This window comes from Mytilus trossulus, chromosome 12 (assembly GCF_036588685.1).
Source record: "Mytilus trossulus isolate FHL-02 chromosome 12, PNRI_Mtr1.1.1.hap1, whole genome shotgun sequence".
NCBI classification, from domain to species: domain Eukaryota; kingdom Metazoa; phylum Mollusca; class Bivalvia; order Mytilida; family Mytilidae; genus Mytilus; species Mytilus trossulus.
The window spans coordinates 51,015,399-51,031,710 of NC_086384.1; the positions used below are offsets into that span (position 1 = coordinate 51,015,399).

Genomic DNA, 16,312 nt, shown 5'->3' on the forward strand with positions numbered 1-16,312 from the left:
AGCAAATGTGCGATTATGAGTGGATTATTTACAGTCTTATATATCACTCTTCTTAAGTAGGTTTATTTATAAAATAAACAGAAATTACAAAAAAATATTTGATTATCTTAACATTGCGTGACTTAAATGATAACAACATAAAATTGCATAAGCATGTGCCATATTGTTTGAGGGTATTAGGAGTTGTAAAATGTTATGTGTGTCACACCACTCGATAGAAAATATCTGATATATTGTGTTCTAAATACTCAAAATTATCTTATGTGTTTGACTTTTCTCAATGAAGTGGATTGGATATCTCCAGCTTTATCATAACCAAGCAGTGGAGTAACTCATTTCGTGAAATAACATACTTTACCCCTACTGTTTTCCTTCTGATTCTAAGTCCGACTTCAAATTAACATTATGCAGGCACTTTTAACAGGACCTTATTCAACACCCGGAATCAAAACCCTTCTATCTTCAGAGTCTCCTCGCACAGTGGAAAGAACCCATATAACAACAACAACTAGGAAGAGACAGTGTCTCTTTAATCGTTTTAATCTTCACGGGATGGAGATAACATTATCAAGTATTACTTGTTTTTAAATTATTTTTTAAAAAGGCACAAAACAGTTTATTACGAAATGTTGTTTTTCACTTGAAATTTGATTGGTAAATTATAATTTGTTGTATATATTTGCAATTCTTTTTATTAACATTTTTACTACTGCAATATTGAAATATTTTGCACTGCAAATGATGACAACAGTGGGACTCCGTTCTTTGAAAATCAAAAATCGACTGAAGGAAGTATAAACTAAAACCGAGAGAGAACCAAACGGACTTTTTATTTGATAATATGTGCCGTATTTATGATTTGGTACAGGACATTTTTAGGGAAAACAAGAATGTGTCCTTAGTACACGGATGCCCCATCCGCACTATCATTTTCTATGTTCAGTAGACCATGAAAATAGGGGTTAAATCTCTCATTTGAAAGATCATATCATAAGGAACATGTGAACTAAGTTTCAAGTTGATTGGACTTCAACTTCATCAAAAACTACCTCGACCAAAAACTTTAAACTGAAGCGGGACGAACGAATGGACGGACAAACGAACGAACGAATGCACAGACCAGAAAATACAATGTCCATAAATTGGGCAAACAAATATGAGTTGAAGTTTGATTAATGGCGACCCAAACCTCCCGCAAAGGTACTATTGATAAATTAAAGTCAGAAAACCCTAGGCTGTTTTAAGCTGCTTAAAATTGTATAAATGCAAGAAAGATTGGTCCACTTATTGTTCTTTTTCCCGTTCTTTACATTTTTTGGAGGGTTGATTTGATTTATTAATAGTTGAATCTCTATTCTATTGTTTTAAATTTAATGTCAGCAGAGTCAAAAGTTTAAACAATTTTCATCATCAACCAAATTCTTTAAATGAACATTTCAATCTTTAGCCTTATAGTATACACTATATATATTTTAATACCTTAAACCCCTCCTTGGACGATGGATTTTAGTAAAAATTAACCTGTAAATAAACTCATCATAGATACCTGGACCTATTTTAGTATATACGCAAGCCGCGTTTCGTCTACAGGAAGATATATATTGAAGGGATAAAAATACGCAAGAACACATCAACATTCAGGGTTATAGAAAATGTATGAGACTTAATTGAATCTTTCCTTCGATCAAGCCCATACTTCCTGTTTCGTCGTAAGTGTTCCGGCATTAGAGACAAAGATTGAAACAAGAAAAAACGAAACACGAAATTTGAACATTCAACCGATGTAAAAAAAAAATAATATTTGGGTATATTTTAACCGTCTTCAGATTATAGCGATTATATTGTATATGAAGTTAATGCAATAAATATGCATACATTTTTTATATTTAGGTAACTGTTCGATCCGTTACGAAAACATTTTAAAATTGTTCAAACAATTAGAATAAGTTACAACTACAAATATGCCATAAATTTCAAACCGGGTACGGACCAATATTTATTGGACTTGAAATACATAATGAAGAACAAAGTTAATACCAACATTTATTAGCTGATTCATTAAAACCAATGTCACGTAAAACCATGAAGATAACTGTATGCAATCTTTGAATATTAATTACAATGTGAACATCATGCAACAAGTATAAAAAGACTGTGTTTTGAAGCCATATTCATTCACGCCTACAAACACCTTGTAAAGAACAGAAGAAACCAGAACCTGTCATCATGAACAAATTGATCATTGTTTGTCTGTTGTTTGCTGTCTTGGGTAAGTGTTCCTCAGACTAGTTATTTTGACGCTTTCGCTTTTCATTAAATTGTTTTCGTGGCCTGGTTCTTCTAATGGTTATGCTAAACCCCCATAGATATCAAAAGTTATTAATTAAACTTAATCATGTTCGCTTAATGTAATTCATTTTTTTCCTTTTTATTAATGTAAATGAATCAGTCTGACATTTGTATGGTAATGTCAATTCTGTATCAATTCTTAAAAGTATTGATATTAAGATTTCGTGAAACGACATTCAAAACCTTGAATTTATCATACTTCTTTATTTCATTTGATACCCATCTCCTGAATATTTAAATACTATCATTCTTCATTGTCAATAACGCCTTTAAGGTGTATCTGATACCTATATCATTGAAAATGATTTCAATTTGTGGAATTTGTTTTAAAAAAATATGTCTAATCAGTATACAGGTGATATATAAGTTTTAACAATACAATCCTGTAAGGTGGTAAAATTCTCGCTAAATCACATATCAAATTTCATCTGTAAATGTTTTACTTTCATACGACATGTGTTTTTTTATTCGGTTTTGAGAATTATGGTTTAGTCTTCAATGCCGGAATTTAGGGTAGATGTCCTAATGAAGTATTCCAGCATCTACGTTACCATAGCAATAATAAGTTTGTTAAAAACGTTAACACCCAATTCATGTCGTCACGCATATCATTCATAAGGAAGCAAAACGGGATATTTCTTCGAGTGTCGATAGATTTTTTCAATTATCTACAGAGGTATTTTTGATAATTGCATAGATGAAAACACTTACTTCTTATGGTGTGTATTCATATCTTGGTCTTTAACTAAATAACATAATATATAGCACATTTAGAATATAAGAATATTTCCGAGAACATAAACCATTTTCTATATGTCAACATGTTACTATTTATATGTGTTATGTAGGTTAAAATGCATTGTTCTTGCAGGATGCACGTATGCAGATGAAGCTGCAGATTGTATTTGTCCCATGATCTATGATCCTGTGTGTTCCGCAACTGGAAAAACATTCCCAAATCAATGTACAATGAACTGCTAGTAAGTATTCTCTGGCCTTTGTTAGTCTGGTATTATTTTAACTTTTAGTTTCTTGTGTACAATTTGGAGTTTAGTATGGCGTTCATTATTACTGGACTTGTATATATTTGTTAAGGGGCCAGATGAAGGACGCCTCCGGGTGCAGGAATTTCTCATTGCATTGAAGACCTGTTGGTGACCTTCTGCTGTTGTCTGTTGTATGGTCGGTTTGTTGTCTCTTTGGCACATTTCCCATTTCCTTTCTCAATTTTATTCTTTGAAATGTTTATCAATGCTCAGTTTTGAAAATATTTAAAGAAATAGAAATTCATATTATAAAAAAATGTATGATGCTTATGTACAAACCATTACTCATTTAGTGTTATTACTTTTTTAAAAAAGCTGATTTTACAATCTTTCCAATAAATTTGTGTTATTATGGTTTGCTTATGGCACTACTACATACGAAAGCTGATGTTAATTTTTGTATAATAATATTTTGTTTTGAGTTGCGTTTATTGTTTATTTTCATTCATTGTTCAAGAAGAAACAGCAATTTATTTTTCATTACATTTAATGCAATGTTAGCTTTGACCAGAACAATTATTTCGTAGGCTACAAAGTTACTTCTCAAAGAAAATATGATATTAATCATATCAGTATCGAAAAACTTATCATAGATACCCGGATCGCCAGACGAGATTTTAGTCTACAAAAGACTCAACGGAAAAAAAGTGCATTTAAATAAAGAAATACTTTATTTATCTATATACAGTGGAAATTAATGAAGATATGTTTAACCTGGAAGTCTCATACGCGACACTTTTTCTGTCATCGGTAATACTTAGTAATTATCGAGGTTTTAATCAGTATAAATTTAAAAGAAATCTACATACATTTATTTAATATTTTAACAGCGTTGGTGAAGTTTTGGCAACACGTGGTGCTTGTGTCACTAGAAAGTAGGCGTAACAATCTACAATGGTACGTATACCCAATATTGTCTTACCTATACATTTCTAGGAATATGATTTGTTAAAATCGTCGACGAGGAGACCGTGTATATTCCATATTAGGTTAGTAGGGAGGTGGGGCTTATTTCATCTTAACGCACCGCGTGTAAAATATCACGTTGTGATTGGTTTAACGCCGTCACGTGGTGACCCCCTATGAGACCGTATGGGGTTAGTAGATTTCATAGGGGGTTCATGACGCGTTAATGGTGACGTCATCTATCGATGTTGTTGTGTTTCATTGTTTATTTTTCAACATAACGCAGCAGAAAAAGTCCATCGTGCGATAAATTCGTTATACGGTTAAATACTGACCCCCTACGGACCATAGAGGGTGAATAAAATCCATAGGGTCGTTAGTCTGTCGTTTACTTACATCGGGAATGTTGATATAGGTAATTGTTTTGATGCTCTGAAATAAATATATATAATTATGTTGATTTATTATTAGATTATATTTTATTCACGTTCATCATACATACTCTCTCGCAATATGAGATTTGTGAAGAATCTAAACGGATAAACGGATTTAAGGATCATGTTTACTAAGCACATATCAAACTGTTTATTGTGATCATGGTAGTAATTTTCTATATATATTGTTTTTATATAGATTACCATTTGTAATGATTTAATTATTAATGTATTTATTTATTTTTTCAGGACTGGTATTAGATACTAAAGACTGGAAATGTTGGACTTAAATTTGACTCTTTGAACTTATTGTGATTTATATATTGATTATTATTTTGGACACTTCTAAAATATGAAAATAATGAAATAAAACATCAATGAAAATAGTAACAGCTTTTTAAATGTTTTGTTAAGTGTGAGCTCTGTTCCAATAAAATTGAGAATGGAAATGTGGAATGTGTTAAAGCGACAACAACTCGACCATAGAGCAGAAAACAACCGAAGGTCACTAATGTGTCTTCAATGTAGCGAGAAACTCCACCACCCGGAGGCGTCCTTCAGCTGGCCCCTAAACAAATATGTATACCAGTTCAGTGATAATGGACGTCATACTAAACTCCGCATTATACACAAGAAACTGAAATTAGAAATCATACAAGACTAACAAAGGCCAGAGGCTCCTGATTTGGGACAGGCGCAAAATCGCAGACAATAAACAAACCATGATTCTTTGAATTAGATAGAAATGAACTTCTGTATTTTGAAACGTCTATAGTTTTCTTTGCTGTGTTTTATGTACTGTCTGATATTTTTCTTTCTCTTTGTTCTTGCAATGGCAATGTTAATTTATTTTCGATTGATGAATTTTAATGTCCATTTGGCATTATTCGCCTTTCTCTAATAAAATAATAAAAAAAAATTAAAAAAAATGATCCCAAACTCCTCGTGCGATTTCGATTATATTTTAAAAAAGCGTTTTTGACGCATACAGTATTCATGTAAAACAATTTTGAAATATATCCTTTAAAACGGTTCTGACTCCGAAAATATCTAATAATTTATGAAGGTAGATATTTCCTTCATTTGCCAATACCACTGCTCAATGCTTGTTTCGTCAGCTAAATAAACTGAGAGTTCCTATTTCAAATCTGTTCCTGTATAGATATTTATTTATATATAAGCTAGATAATTTTTGAAATAACGTTTATTATATACTTGGATTTGACTTTCCTATCATAATTGTCTTGGCAGGGGTTGCTACTAACATGGAAATTACAAAACCAAGCGTCTAGCGTTCAAGTTGAAATCATTCCTTCGGAAATTTTACAGACGCTATCACGAGTTGGTTGACCATTACAGACTATGTGTTTTTTTAGATTGCTTCAGATATGTTCCGTACGTCTTAACCATAATATTGTTATGCCCCACCTATGATAGTAGAGGGGCATTATGTTTTCTGGTCTGTGCGTCCGTTCGTTCGTTCGTCCTTTTGTCTATCTGTCCTTCTATCCGTTCGTCCCGCTTCAGGCTTAAGTTTTTGGTCAAGGTAGTTTTTGATGAAGTTGAAGTCCAATCAAATTGAAAGTCAGTACACATGTGCCCTATGATATGATCTTTCGAATTGTATTGCCAAATTCGTGTTTTGACCACAATTTCACGGTTCACTGAACATAGAAAATTGTCAAGTTAAAGTTTTTCGTTAAGGTAGTTTTTGATGAAGTTGATGTCTAATCAACTTGAAAGTTAGTATAAATGTTCCCTGTTATATGATCTTTATAATTTAAATGCCAAATTAGAGTTTTTACCCCAATATCACAGTCCACTAAACACAGAAAGTGACAGTGCGAGTGGGGCATCCGTGTTCTATGGACACATTCTTGTTTTTTTCTCGAATATGACTAGCATTTACATAATATGAAAACGGGCGTACCTGTGTATTTAACATACCAAAATGTATAGCAATTGAAAATACATATTTAATTTTTCGATTACAACTCAATGTTAGTTCCGAGTTTGTAGACCGTTTCGGCTACATTAAATCGTGATGAGACTGTCGTAAAAGTGAGAGGGTTAGCGCTATAAAACCAGGTTTAATCCACCATTTTCTACATTTGAAAATGCCTGTACCAAGTCAGGATATGACAGTTCTTGTCGATTCGTTTTTAATGTGTTTTGTTATTTGATTTTGCCATGTGATTATGGACTTTCCAAATTGATTTTCCTCTAAGTTCAGTATTTTTGTGATTTTACTTTCTATCTATTCATAAGAATTTGGAGTTTTGGTTTGTGATTAGGTAATCACTGGATTTACATTGTTAGTCGAAACGCAAATCTTGTGCAATATGAAAATTTGAATCGTTTTTTTATTTTTATTATTTTAACGAAAAACTGCTCTTTTCTTTAAAATGACCACACTTAAAGAGACCTGGATGTGTACAAATGTTGAAAAATACGACTTGTGCCACAAGTTGAACAGATGTACTTATCCGTCTGGAGCACATGAGATCACCCCAATTTTGTTGTGTTCGGGTTGTTCAGTTTTAGTTTTCATTTTCTGCCATTTCTTTTTCAGTTTGTTTTACACATTTGAATTGTATTGTCCCTTTGATATCTTTCGCCCCTATATTGATAAACGGAAGGCCGCTACAGAATTTTGTTTCGATATTTTGTTAATAAAAACATAAGAACTGATCGTTTGCGTATTCGTTTTGCAACTTCAAATTTTGCATTTATTAATAAATATTTTGTATAAATCTAAATAAAGTCAACAATATACCGCTGTTTATAAGTTATAAATTGACTAAGAGAAAAAAAGTATTGGTTAATACGTTAACCGAGGGAAACACATCAACAATTATGGACAACAATGGAACAACAAAAACACTGACCTGCAACAAAAAACAAACGTCAACATACATAGAAACAGACTATTTGATAACAACTGCCAAATTCCTAACTTGGTACAAGACAGTTCAATTCAAAATGCTAGGTTGAACCAACTTTATGGCTAGTCATACCTCCCGACTATATGTTAAAAACTATCGCAAAAACTTTAGACCCTTTGAAATTCATATAGAGCTTATATTATCTTATTGTCTAAGGACTGTCCACCATTCCATCTGTTGGAAAGTCAAGCTATTCCACATACAATAAGGTTATTGAAAATGCAACATATCTATTATTCTAATTAATGCTCCATTTCTTTAAGTTTTCATTTATAAGTGTACATGATAAAAAAGTGCATGGATAATAAATTATATATTTTGTGTATACTGTTTTTTGTTTCATTGACTTAAGCTGAAGAGTAATTTAGCGTTATTACATTTGGCATCAATCATCAATACGCTATTTGAAGCCGAGTGTGGTTCACATCCCCGATTTCCCAGGATATTTGTTTCTGCTACATATATTATTCAGACTGTTATTTTTCTTAATTATCGAATATTTAGGTAGTTTGATTCAATTTTTTCAACTGATATATATATATGATATGTACATATATCATTTTATTCTGGTATCACCTAAGTTGAACAAAGGTATACAGAAAAACATATTAATTTACATTACATTGCATGACAGAAACCAATTTACAGACAAACACAACATAGAAAACTAACAATTGAGATAAAGCGGATAGAATCCACAAATCTTTCTACCTCAGGCATAGATTACCTTAGCTGTATTTGGCAACCCTTTAGGAAATTTGGTCCTCAATGCTCTTCAACTTCGTACTTTATTTGGCCTTTTTAACTTTTTTGGATTTGAGCGTCACTGATGAGTCTTTTGTAGACGAAACGCGCGTCTGGTGTATATACAAAGTATATAAAAATATAAAACTCCTGGTATCTATGATGAGTTTATTTATTTACAATCACGACAAGGTCAGACCTAATTATCTCCCTTTGACAAATCAATCACTTTTAGTCCAATTCATTAAGCACCCACCATTTAACTGTTGTCTATGCATGGGTTATTAATAAATTCATTATATATTCCTTGAAGACAAAATAGTTTTGGAAGTCAAAAGAAATATGATTGTTTTGATAGAAAATAGTGGTAAAGTAAATATGGTAAATATGGCATTTTATACAGAAAATTGTTTAGCACATAAATTTGAAAACAAATTGTCTGTTCTGAAAAAAAATACATTCCCTTGATTAAATTTCTAATTGCAACTTAAGAGTTATTTTTATCTACAAAAAATCAAAATGACTTAACATTTGCATTTAATTATGAGTTTATATCAGAATAAAACACAAGGAAATTTACAATTTGTGTTTTTTTAATATATTTAAAAACAAAAATACCTGATCTACCATCTCTTTACTATAAAAACAAGTACATGAAGGGCATTGCATGCACGAACATGTGTGAATTTTTTTTTAACACATTTATTCTAAACACCTTCACTATAATTACAAACCGGATTTGTTGTAACATGAGCAGGAGCAGGATCTGCTTTCCCTTCCTGAGCACCTGATATCACCTCTAGTTTTGAGTGGGGTTAGTGTTTCTTATTCTTTAATTTTCTATGTTGTGTCATATGTTCTATTGTTTGTCTGTTTGTCTTTTTCATTTTTAGCCATGGCATTGTCAGTTTATTTTCGATTTATTAGTTTGACTGTACCTCTGGTATCTTTCGTCCCTCTTTTACAACTACACAATGCAGTGCAGAACAATCCTGAACAAAATAATTTGCATTGGCCAGAAAAATTCACGCGACAGCATTATTTTAGACGTTCCTGACAAGAGTCAGCTTTTTGTGTCAAAGATGTCCAAGATGGTATCCAAACTTTCATATCTTTTTCCAATCCCGTCTACAGGGCGATGTATATGTTGCATTCGACATAAAGACTGTCCCAAAGTTTGACCAGCTTGTAAAAAGTAAAATCACAAAAAAACTGAACTCAGAGGAAAATCCAATCGGAAAGTCCATAATCACATGGCAAAATCAAACGACAAAACACATAAAAAACGAACGGACAAGAACTGTCATATTCCTGACTTACTTGGTACAGGCATTGTCCTCTTTTAAATGCACAATTAAAGCATCCCTTGATGGTAGAATAGCTGAATATGAAAAAAACAAATCCAGGCGTGCTTACTTAACTTGTTCAGTGTTGCTAGATCAGGCATAAATGATAACCATAAATTCCTCATTATCACCATCTGTTACACTATCCACTGAAAGACTAAGATGCTGCAAAACTTCAGTAGTTTCTGTCAAACACATTCAAGTGGAAGAGCTATATGACTGAAATACATAAAACAAATAGCCAAATTTTCTATTTTAACTGTATAATGACTTTTTTTGTGGATTAAATCAGTCAATCAAATGATTGACCTTTGTTACGCATCCTTTCTTTCAATAATCGCACACGCATCAATCATGTGTAATCCATCTCTATCTAAGAGGTTAAATTCAATTTCACATGACTACGGATTCAATGATGTCGAATTATTCACTTGAAAGTGAATAATTCATCATCGATTGGGTTTTTTTTTTATCTTGTTTTGACAAAATTAAACCATACTGGCTGCTAGAATTGTTGCATTATTGCACTTTCATTAATCAAATTTATTATAATTGATGTATCTCGTAGCTAGTGTCCCTTTATGAAAATCGCATGGAAGTTAAAAAGTTGTCATTTGAATATGAAGATCACCAAACAATGAATTCGTCTTCCCTGTAAATATTCGACCATTGCCAGTCACATTCAGAATGAAGCGGAATTATAATATTTGTCTAGTGAGTGGTATTTGTAATGGAGGGGATTATTGTTTTAAAAAGCGGGTTTAACATTGTTGCATGTCTTTGAAAGGCTTGATATTTTTTTTTTAATTTGGCTTCTGTCCTTTAAATTTGATGTTACGTTCGGAACCAACTAAAAGAAGATTTTTTAGTTGTAGCAGAAGGACTATGTTTTCGAAAGCAGTTGTGGTAAAATTACTTTTTTGCAATATTGCTGGACATTTTTCTAAATACCGGTATCTGCTGATCACTGACTCACTAAGCAAAAACATTGAATCAATGTCTATTTTTCGTTTTCTGGTCTTGGCGTACAGTAATTACAGTAGAACCACGTAAACGGCATATAGTGGCTCGTGATCAATCTAATATTTCTGCTGTTTTTGTGGCTGTTGCAATACAACAATTGAGCAATAGCCAGGTCCGACTTTGTGACACACTTTCTAATTGGGATATCCGAACCATGCTCAATAATTGACCCTTGTTTTGATAACGGACTTTTCGTTATAAATTTTCTTTGGAGTTCAGTAATTTTGCTATTTAATTTTTGTTCAAATAAGCTTCGAGAAACTGCAGTTTAGACCGACTCTTTATCAAATTGACCAGAGAATGTTATCTTATTTTCTGATATTTGCAAGGTATACATTGCATTAATAAAGTCCCGAGCTGAAGCTATTGCTTGTCACACTTTTCAAATACCAATACCATCTCACTTCCCTTGTAAAAGGCATTGAGGTCAGGAATTTATGATAGTATCTTGTTGTTTACTCTAGTTTTATTACAATCTATTGGTTTTTTTTATCTAGATTTATTTAAGGAGCAAAGATCAGAAAACTATCCCTCTTGTACTTTCTTATTGTGTAACAATATTGTATGTGTTACAAGTTCAGAAAAAAATGTATGTACTAATTCATTCAGGAATTGATGCTCATCTTGTGTTTGTGCTATGATTAATTCATGCCTTTTTTTGTAACATAGTGCAGTGAAATCTAAGCTCTTGAGCCTACATTCAATTTTGCTAAAAAAAAGTTGCAATATTTGTGCACACTGATAGTCTTGGGTTCGATTGCATGGTCGCGGATTCGATCAATTCTAAAATTCATACAAGTAAGAGATTAGGCTAGCTATAAAGCAAGGTTCAGTCCAACATTTTCTACATAAGAAAATACCTGTACTAACTCAGGAATATGACAGTTGTTATCCATTAGTTTGATGTGTTTGAGCTTTTGATTTTGCCATTTGATAAGGGAATTTCCGCTTTGAAATTTCCTCGGAGTTCAGTATTTTGTAGTTTTACTTTTTTCCATCAGTTCTAAACGTGATGTTTGTCTTTCACAGATGAATCATTCCAGAAATACTCTGCTGATACCACACTATGAGTCTTCCTGATAAATTTTGATGACATATTAAAAGAACATATCTCTTTAACGTAGACATTTTTTGTAAAAAATACTGGGGGTCAAGTTTCATCTTAGGTCGTTCCTTCGCGAACGGATAAAGAATGTGGGAATCAAAGATGCTTGAAGTTGTAGCACTTTTATCAACCATTTTAAAGTAAAATTATTCAACATTCAAACAAAAACATGGCATAATGACATTTGCTTTTGTTTTGATCCTGTTTAAAGATGTCCCGTCAATAAAATAATAACCTTAATTATAGTATAATGTAGAACATGCACTATAACATTTATATTTATACTTTTATTGGGTTTTACCAACCGGTACAAACGTAATATAGACATTTTTTTTCTTCAAAAGATCAAAATTAATCAAATATACATGTATGCAGTTAGTGAAAATTCGGGTACGGATCAATATTTATTGTACTTCAAATGTATAATGAAGAACAAAGTTAATCGTAACACTTAAAAGTTGATTCATTCAAATTATAGGCACGTAAAATAAAGATGATAACGTTTACAACATGTACTGTATGCATTTGTTTAAAGTTTATTACATCGTAAATGGCATGCAACAACTTAGTATAAAAAGACGTTTTGTTGGACCCTGGATATCTGATATCTACAACCATCTAGTAAAGAACAGGAAAAACAAAAACTCGTCACCATGAATAAGTTCATTACTGTTTGTCTGTTTCTTGCTGTTTTGGGTAAGTTCGAATTTTCATAATTTTTACGCAAATTGAAATTTTCTCAATAACTTGTTTCTCTGTTTTATTCATTCGTCAGTTTTCCAAGTTTTTTTTATCATATGTTTTAAACAAACATCAAAGAACAGATTTAATACCATAATGTCATGCAAAAGTTTAAAAAAAATCCTGTTTTAGTTTTAAAAGCATTGCAAAGTAGGTTTCCTTCATGTGCCCTTGAATTTACAAATTATTTATTGCACATGAATTTGTTGTCAAAAGTTTTTCCACAATTGTTCAAATCACTAAATATACTTTAAAAGAAACTGAATAAGGAATCAAAATTATCTCTAATGTACAATATTTGAATGGACTCTCCTGGATTAAAATTAATACACTGAGATGACTGATACAGTTAGCATTTACATTGTGCTTTCGTTCATAAGCAGTAAGTAACAAGCAGATACTTAGAAAGTAACACTATATAGAAATACCTCACTATACTTTGTCTTTAACATGTTTTATGCCCAACTTACGATAGTAGATGGGTCAATATGTGTTCTGGTCTCTGCGTCCGTTCATTCGTCTGTCCGTCCGTCTGTCCCGCTTCAGGTATAGTTTTTTGTTAAGGTAATTTTTGATTAAGTTGAAACCCAATCAACTTCAAATTTAGTACACATGTTCCCTTTGATATGAGTTTTCTTATTGTAATGCCTTATTAGAGTTTTGATCACAATTTCACGGTCAACTGAACATAGAAAATGATAGTTCGAGGTTCGAGTGGGACATCCCTGTACTATGCAGACATTCTTGTTTAAAAGAATTTTGGGAACCAATTCCTTGTCATTTCAGTACTGATTGATTACTGTCAACGACTTCAGTACTATCATCTAACATAAAACATGGATCTCAATTAATTTTATTCTATGAAATCTATTACCTAATATTTCAATTTTGTAAACCTCTTTATAACCATCAAGAAAGCTTTCGATTATGCAAGTTTAAAAAGAATTTAATCAAAATCAGAAAACAATATCCAAAACATTTTGTCAGTAAAAAGTAAAATCATAATAAAAATACTAAACTTCCAGGAAATTCAAAACGGAAGGTCCCTAATTAACTGCCAAAATTAAATAATAAAACACATCAAACGAATTAACAACAACTGTTATATTCCTGACTTGGTACAGGCTTTTTCAAATGTAGAAAATGGTGGATTGAACCTGGTTTTAAAGCGATAAACCTCTCACTTCTATGACAGTTGCATCAAATTCCATTATATATACAACGATGCTAAAATAAAGTCACTTTACTCATTGCTTTCCTGTATCATTTAGTGATTTAAGATACACAAAAATAGTAAAAAAAACAAAAATACTGAAATCCGAGTTAAATTCTAAACGGAGAGTCCCTAAGCAAATGGAAAAATCATAAGCTCAAACACATCAAACGAATGGATAACAACTGTCTTATTCCTGATTTGGTACCGGTATTTTCTTATTTATACATTATCTATTCATTCGAATTCCCCGTTGATAAATGAAGAAATTATAAAGAAACTAAGCTATGTAAATCTATACTTAATGTATGTATTCTTTGTATGTCTTTTCGTCCTAACGTTTCTACCTGATTAAGGACTTTCCGCTTTAAATTTTCCTCGGAGTTTGGTATTTTTTCGTGATTTTACATTTTGTACATCTTTTCTTAATGACGTGTTTTTTTTGTAGGATGTACGTTGGCAACTGCAGAAGATGGTTTGTGCGCATGTGGTATGATATATGATCCTGTGTGTTCAATGACTGGGAAAACGTATTCCAACGAATGTGTACTGAACTGCAAGTAAGTGCTTTTTACTCATTGATTGGTGCATTTTACTTTATTAACAGCTTTGCGAAGTTAAGGTTATGTACAAAATATTGTTTCATACTTTTGTCGATTAAAGATTTTTTTCAGTTCTACTTTCAAAATGTGGAGTTGTTTGAAAAAGCCATGAGTGGTACAGACACAAAATGAAGAATATTGCAAACTCGATTATTGGTGCCGTCCGTAATCATATCAACAGAAACACTTGCGGTTTTGAATCGTCTATGTGGCCCATTGTGTGTCATAACGTCTTCAAAACCTGATAAGGTCGTTGCTGAATCAGATTAGTGCTGAAACGCAGAAAAAAATGATAAGTCCGTTACTATTCTACATCGTGATAAATAAATTTGTCTAAACTAATAAAACCTGTTTGACAAAAACAGTTTAAAATCAAAATGCAAATTGAATTAATTTTCAAAATAAATGTAAGACGAAGGTGGTTGTCTAATAAATGTCCATAATGTAGGTTATAGACAACCAGATAAACGGCAACATACTTTATGAATACTGATTCTTATTGAAAATAAAATAGATGAAAACCCGTTGTATCTGAATGCTATTCAATTTTAGCCCATTTTTCGGAGACTTAAAATGCTTATATCATATACATTGTATATAACATTGAAATCCAAAATTTCTTATGCACTCTTTTAAGTTGTCCTCCCTAACTCGAAACTTTGTTTTGACACCATCAGTTAATGCGTTATAAAAGAGGCTATCATCAATACATGCTTAAGAAAAATTATCATATATTTTTTACAGCGCTGGTGAAGTGGTGGCATCACGTGGAGTATGTCCAACTAAGAAGTAACCTCAACAATTTGCAACGGTACGTATATACAATACTGTCTGACCATATAAACAGAGTAGATGGATATGTGGTAGATATATTAAAGCAAGACCTTAAGCAAACAGTAAACGCCAAACAGCAGCTAAGTTGTTGAGTGTTTAATACAAAGACGAACATCGTTTTGTGATATGTCACACATATTATTACTGTAAATTTATATATTTTCGTGGGTACATATTTTCATGGATTGCCCAAAAAAGTGTGATTTCGTGGTTTAGCCAAAATCTGCATACAACCTGTCCGAAATTTGCATTTTGTTGAATGTCACCTGTAAGCACGAAACCCACGGAATTTTTTACCTAAAGAACAGAATAATAATGAATCAACAATAGTTGACAAAAATTATTCAAGATTAGGGCTCCAGTGCATTTATAATCAATATAAATCATAATTTGAAATCTTTCAGATAAATCAGATATACTCTCTTTTAACAATATCTTTTAAGCGAGTTGATCTATAAACCCATGGATAATGGCTATACATCAGCTTGACCAGGTTAGAGCTTTTTCTAATGTGTTTTCTTATTAATTAATCTGTGTATGCTATCATTATTTATGTTCATTTATTTTATTCGTATTTTAATTCATTCAGGACTGGTATTGAATACAAAAGACTGAACACATTGGACTTGATTTCATCCTCTTAAACAAATTTGTGATTCACATGGTGATTGATATTTTTGACACTACTCTTAAAAAATCCAATGAAATAAAAGATTATTAAAATAGAATTATGTTCCTTTTTAATGTGACTCAAAGATTGTAAAATATGTTTATTCTGTTTCTTTTTTTTTAATGTTTGTAGTATCTAACATGTCTAAATATCATTTAACTGCTTTGTTTTAAGAGATCAATATGGCATCAGTGGTCTTTCATATATGCTCCTGGATGGTTGTTGAGTCAATTGTTACTTTGAAATTTCATTCTAAACTGATTTGATGTGGAGAGAAAGATCAGTCACGTCTAATTGAAGCTTATGATGCTGATTGAATTTCTTTATCTGGTTTTGTTCACACATGTTGGGATT

General features: G+C 31.9%; 2 long non-coding RNA genes across 2 annotated transcripts; both read left to right on the top strand.

Annotated features, from left to right (window-relative positions):
• The first annotated feature begins 2,178 nt into the window (after positions 1-2,178).
• LOC134692071 (uncharacterized) lies at positions 2,179-5,074 on the top strand. Its single transcript, XR_010102218.1, has 4 exons — positions 2,179-2,269; positions 3,221-3,329; positions 4,226-4,292; positions 4,985-5,074. It is a non-coding gene; the product is annotated as an uncharacterized LOC134692071 (long non-coding RNA).
• Positions 5,075-12,471: 7,397 nt separating this feature from the next.
• LOC134693759 (uncharacterized) lies at positions 12,472-15,997 on the top strand. Its single transcript, XR_010102465.1, has 4 exons — positions 12,472-12,594; positions 14,301-14,412; positions 15,199-15,265; positions 15,878-15,997. It is a non-coding gene; the product is annotated as an uncharacterized LOC134693759 (long non-coding RNA).
• The last annotated feature ends 315 nt before the right edge of the window (positions 15,998-16,312 follow it).